At 46.8% G+C, this 6507-nt stretch overlaps 1 protein-coding gene across 2 annotated transcripts in view; it reads right to left on the reverse strand.

Moving 5' to 3' along the window:
- Nucleotides 1–6507, reverse strand: part of DSCAML1 (DS cell adhesion molecule like 1) — a 323770-nt gene that overhangs the window by 227322 nt on the left and 89941 nt on the right. The gene's annotated exons all lie outside the window — the stretch shown is intronic.

Genomic DNA, 6507 nt, shown 5'->3' on the forward strand with positions numbered 1-6507 from the left:
GTGTGAACGGGTACAGCGTTAAATCGATTTATCGGCCATTAAACCGATTTAAAGGTGCAGTGTAGACCTGGCCACAGACATCCCTAGAAAGAGCGTGCATTCTGACAGAGCCCTTCTCCCTTTTGGAAACCCTCAGAGCAAGCCCCTACAGCACGTGGTTTTCAAAGCACCGCTCTCTGCTGCCCTGTACTTTGATACATGGCTATCTGAAGATCAATCCGTGATGGTATCTTTTACTTTCTGGGCTGTTAGTTGCTGTTTCTTCCCCAGCCTCCATAAGCTAATACACCTAAATGGCTGCGCTTGTGCTACCATCCAAGCTGCTAGGGCATATGATTCCTTTCCCTACCAAGAGGGTAATGACTGGCCAAGCACCAGTCCTTGCTGAACGTGGGTTTCCTCCACTTGTGGATGCTGAAGTTCTCACGCTGGTTTAGGTGTGAGATTCACAGCTTTAGGGCAAAATTAAAAGCCATGCCCACAGATAAATCAAATTAAGATCTTGTTTGTTACAATACCTAAGCATAAATCCAACCAAATACAGGGTCTCCAGATGACCTACTGTCTGAGCACTTGGCTTATCCTCACCAAGACCCACATCAACACAAGAACATCCGAGAACACTGATTTATGGGAGAAGCAAAGCCCACTTATAATCCTCTCACCCATTAAATGCTAGGCTGGTTGGCTTCAAGCAAAGCCACTAACTCCTCAGAAGAGCTTATGGTCAGCAAAGCTCACTAAAGCAGGCCCCTGGGGGAGGGCACGCAGAGGGCTGGGAGAAGGCGGAGCAAGCATCTGCTCTCAGAGTGAAAAACAGCCTTTGAGCGCCAACATTCCTCCCCGTTGTTCAATACAGCCTCCACCTATGACACTGACTAAAACCAACTCTCACTTTGACAGCACCTCAGGAACACTTCAGACAGGGCTGGGTCTGTTTAAAACAGAGGGATCCCAGCCAGCAAGCCACCAGTCCTGCAAGAAAGAACACGCTTCATTCAGCTCAGACATCCTTGTGCTTAGGGCAGTGCGCTTTCTGATCTCAGGGAAATGCACAAGGACACTACTGCTAGTAATCACCCACCGCCACACTCTGACATCACTCTGCTACTCGTTTGAATCTTACGAGTTAGCACGGCAGAGATGGACACTGGAACCCCCATGGGTCCATAGGCAGCCAATGGAGTGGAGCTGTCACAAGGAAGCATTCCTGTTGGCTGAGCCAAGAGGACTGGAGCAGAGTCCCGGCCACACGTTTTAATGGCCAAAAGCAATGGTGTCCCAACGTTAGCTGGCCTCAACATGATCTCTGTATTGGAGAGATGGGAGCGGATAGAAATATGCAGCAAACAGGGCTGTTTTGACCTCACATTTAACAGATCACAAAAGCAGAGCCTCACTTGACTAGATGTGCCCTTAAGCCCATCATAAGCACTCCTGCCAGAGTGTTCAAGCAATCACCATTTTTCAAGCAATCACTAGTTTTTATTGTACCACGTAGCCAATGAAAAACAAACACACACAAATACAAGTGGCGATATTTGTCTCTATTCAGGTTTGCCAAATACTTCCACTCTCAGCTCGATCTGGGTTTCTGCACAACCTAAAGGGAAAACCCAGTTACCAATAGCCACAATGTCTTTGTAGCCTTATTTCAAACTGAGGCTCTGAATTATTCTGCATTCGCTACACAGAGCGCGCTCAGGTTTTTCTAACTACCAGATTATCAGTCACGTTTATGCAATATTTATTCTCTCTCTTGGGGAAGGGATGATTATTAAATCCTGTATGACAGTAGCACCCAAAGACCCCAGTCAGGACTGGGTACCAAATGTGATGAGCGCTGTAAAAACAGAAAGATGTCCACTGCCCTGAACTGCTTACAGGAAGGTTGTGGGATGAGAGATACAACCAAATTATATGCACACATACTCTCACACACCTTTTGATACATGACTTTAATTTTTTAGAGATGCAGATGTTTGTAAATGCTAACTAGCCCCATCTGTCCTTCGCAATGTCGTTCGTACGAGAGAATACATAGCTCTGTGTACCATATATACACTCTGCTGCAATTTGCTTTCCAATACCAAAATAGCCAACACAGTACAACTCCCATTTCTGGGAACTCCCCTTCAAAATGTTTTATTGCATTAATATTTCATTTTAAAAGACAGAAAATTATCATCAAGAATAAAAATGACTTTTCCTTAGCTACTGCAGTATAGAATGATGCACTATTGCCCACACTTGTGATTTTATTGTGGGTAGGGATATTTGATGCTTTGCTTAAAAGGCCCAGCTTCTGGAGTCATGAGATTATGTGAGAATCTCAGTTGGCTTGCTTTTTCTTTTTTTAAATCAGTTTCTAGCCCTCAAGGAATAGCATGAAAATGGGACCCTAACAGCTCAGAAAAACAGAAGGCAAACACAAGACATTCTCCCCTCAAATCTCATTCTCTTTAATGCAATAATTTCCATAGGGCTGGACTCATTTTTGAACACTTGGAGTTAATAATTCTGCTCTTGGGGTGGAGACGTTAGCTTTAGTCTGCAGTTATCTAAGTAGCCTACACACACACACACACACACACACACACACACACACACACACACACACACGCTAACTGTACTATCCTCTGCGCAATGTTTTACCTGGTTATTCTGGTCCAAGGCTGTCTCACTCCCTCTCAAAACAGGGCAGCTGAGGGACACTTTTATCTCAATCACTACTGAAAAACAAAACTCTACAAAGACGCTTTCCACAGCGTGGCTCTTCCCATTGGCTGAACTGCCTTTACTGGCAGCAAAGAGTATCCAAAATGGAGGTAGGCGAGCGCACTCCAGTGCTCCAAGGCAAAGAGCACACAAGTGAGGCAAGCACTGGATTCCAGCTTCAAGGGGAAATGGAAGGAAGTTTTTGCTTCCCAAACAGCACAGGGACATCAGAGCAAATCAATTGCAGCCTTTTATTTTTTGGTGATATTGCTGGTAAAGGGCAATCCTCACAGCAGGACAAACACACACAGGGCTGCAGCAGTGCACAGTGGGTGCCTGGGAGACCCAGGAGATGCAGGGAAGGATTTGCATTAAAATGCAAACACTGTCGCTATACAAGTATCAGAGGGGTAGCCGTGTTAGTCTGGATCTGTAAAAGCAGCAAAGATGCTGCAAAGATGCATTTGACGAAGTGGGTATTCACCCACGAAAGCTCATGCTCCTATACGTCTGCTGGTCTGTAAGGTGCCACAGGACTCTTTGCTGCTATCACTATACAAACACCTTCCGTCCCCCTCAGCCAGCGAAAGAAGACTGGAGGCCACTCAGCTTTATTAGAATTAACAGGTGCCCTGTTCGTATTACCACAGAGAAACACAAAGAGGCCACCTCAGTACGTTTGAATCATTTCGGTCTCTAGTAGACACGTGCAATTCAAGAATGGGCAGGGAGGAGCGCACGAGACCACCACTCTCTGTGTGTTAAGATGTAGCCTATGCACCATGGAAAGGTTTGAGAACCTCTGCTCTACATCACTGAAGGTGCACCAGATGGCCAGGACAGCGGTGAAAGGTACAGCAACAAGGAGCCTTCAAGGAGGACAATGGAATGAAAGGGTCCATGCCTCAGCTTCTAACAGCACAGAGAGAGAATCATTCAAGGTGGCATAAACTGGGAATTTCTATAAAATTGCACCTTTGAAAACGGACATGGCAAGCTGTTTGGGACAGGGACTGCCTTATACCACATTTCTACCCTGCCCAACAAAATAGGGCCCAGATCCCAAATGGAAACTCTGGGTGTTACCAAGGTACAAACAGCAACAGAGAATTTCACAATGCTTCTCTCTCTCACCCCCCTCACCCATGAATAAAAGGGATAACATTACAGAAAGACACTTAGTCTGCAGTTAGCTATCGGGAATAAACACCCTAATGGTGAGAGTTATTCCACCACCATTACCTGAAACATTCTGGGCTCGATTTCCAGAAGTGCAGAACCCACAGTGATTTCACCTGGAGCATAACAACCCCATCATGCATCATTAGCAAGGTCTGAGCCCAGAACCATCTGCACTGAAGCACAAACCTCTACCACCTAAGCTAGATGTTAGCAGCAGTAGAGTGTTATCTTCCATTTAGACCAGCCACTAACAGGGGACAAAAACAGACACTTTGCAAGTGTGTTACATCTGCACATTTGAGAATCCAGCTCTTAAAAACCCCGCACGGCAGGGTACAAAGCCTGCATTGATCAGAGAGATGGCATACCAGACATTTAAGTACAATTAGATTTCAATTCAGTTACCTTTATTACAAAGCCAACTTCATACAGGCTGCTTTCTGCTTACAACAAAACAGGCACCTTCCTCTTCTTTCTGCCTTCTTCCGCCTGCCTGCCCTTCACAGAACTACCCTCCCAAGGGCTGGAGTGGTAGGGTTCCGAGCTGGTGCTCTCTTTCTGAATGGAGTTGTGTGTGTCAGTCCAGCATAGAAGGGCCATGTGTCTTTGAAAAGGACAGTCCTGCTCTAAGTGGCAGCACCATCACTTACTTCACAGGACGGCAAAGTGCCCTGATTTCAATTGATTTACTCAGTTTCAACAGTTTGATCTCCTCCTTCCCTTGCAGCAGAGCTGCTTTCCTTCAATTCCCTGGTGTGAAGCTTTCTGTATCGGACTGAAAAAAAGGGAAAAAAGGGGGAAAAAAACCAGCACACACACACTCCTTCTGGTAAAACCCAGAGCACCACTTACACAACATCTTTCCCCACTCCATTATTTATAGCACAACTGAAACATTTATTCCTACATTGCGCTACCAAGAGCATCCGTGTTTGTGCTGAGCCGTAACAAGCATTGTGAAGCTCTGTTGAGAGCCTGTACCTCGGAATCCTAACACTAAGCATCTGAAGCAAGGCAGTGCTTTGTGGAAAACAGCATGATGCCCAGAGGGGGTGGCACCGGGGGGGGGGGCGGGCCTGGACCAGAAGCACTGTTGTGACAAATTATGACTGCTACATGCCACTAGAGACCCCAATATCCAAAACAGCCATTGCATCCAACACAAGCCGCCATACTAGCTCCACAGACCTTCACTCCACGCACTAGAGGGGATGACTTGATGAACTAGCATTAGATAGGAAATCATTATGTGCTCCTTACAACTACTGATCAATTCCTAGCAGGGTCAGCTTAGCCTTTCGTCCTTCCAAGGTATACGAACACATTCCACAAGGTTTGCCAAAATGGGGATCTTTTGGGAGACCTTACACACCCTAGATCCCATCCAACTCTTGGGAGCCTTTGCCCCCCATGGCACTTATCCCAAGACGACAGTTTACCACCGGATCCTTGACTGAAATATTTCTTCCCTGTGGATGTTGTGAGCCAGGCCGTCTGCCCTTCTCCTTCCTACAAGTTGCTGCATTTCAGCAGCAAGGATGTCCGCATGAGGCCTAATTCTCAAAGGTGCTTCCAGGCTGACTTCAAGGGGAGCTGTGCATGCTCAGCACCTCTGGATATCAGCTCAGGAGGGGCGTGGAAAAGCAGGCTGGGTGTCTGGTCTAGTCTGGCTCTAATGCTGGCGCACAGGTAGTTTTCAAGGTGGTGCTCCCCTTGCCTTTTCTGCTCTAGTTTTTGGTGCAAATAGGATGAAATGACAGGGAAGGAATGCTGGAACACTCAGCAATATCTTGAACAAGACAACTCCATCACCAATCAGTAAGCCAAACGCTGAATTTATATTAATTACACTTCTAAGAACTGTTTCCCCTCCCATCTGCAGTGCCTCTGTCCTCCATCAGGCTTAAAGACATCACAGCACCATAACATCACTTTCCCAGCACTGGGCTGACATTCCAGCCTTGAAGCACAAGGGATCAGAGTGAAGAAGTTCAACCCTAAAAATAGCCAGGCTCCTGGCCCCTCCAGCATTTATCCTAATACAAGGAGGAGCTCATGCACATTAGGGAAACCACCCTTTAGGTCCCATCACAGCAGCAAGACCTCACAGTCAGCTTTGGCACAGAGAAAGGCAGGCTTGAGAATTCCACAGGGTGCTTACGGAATAGGAGTTCCTGAACCCATGTGTATATTTTGGGCCTCCTCCCTCCCCTCCAACCTGCAATTTACAGCCAGCCTATGGACAGGAACCCAGAAGTTCCCCAATATATCCTATGAACATTACTCCTCCGGGACCCACTCCTGCCAGGTGTTGAATTCAGACAGCCGAGCTGGTAGACAAATCGGGCCCTAGCAATCGGCAATTGTGCAGCACTCTCCCAGTTGCTGGAGGAGTGCTTAATGAGAACAGTAGGGCAACTATTATTTTCCCCCTTGACAGCTGTCACTTTCCACCAACTGTAAGCAAAAAACCAACCAACCAACCCACCCGCGCACACCTGACAGGTTCTTCATGTGACAAATTGCCGGTACTGTTCTCTGGGTCTCGCGCTCTCTCTTCTCTGGGGTAGGTTCAGGGCGATATTGCTTGCCTCTGAACCAGTTCTT

This window comes from Chelonoidis abingdonii, chromosome 18 (assembly GCF_003597395.2).
Source record: "Chelonoidis abingdonii isolate Lonesome George chromosome 18, CheloAbing_2.0, whole genome shotgun sequence".
In the NCBI taxonomy this organism is placed as follows: domain Eukaryota; kingdom Metazoa; phylum Chordata; order Testudines; family Testudinidae; genus Chelonoidis; species Chelonoidis abingdonii.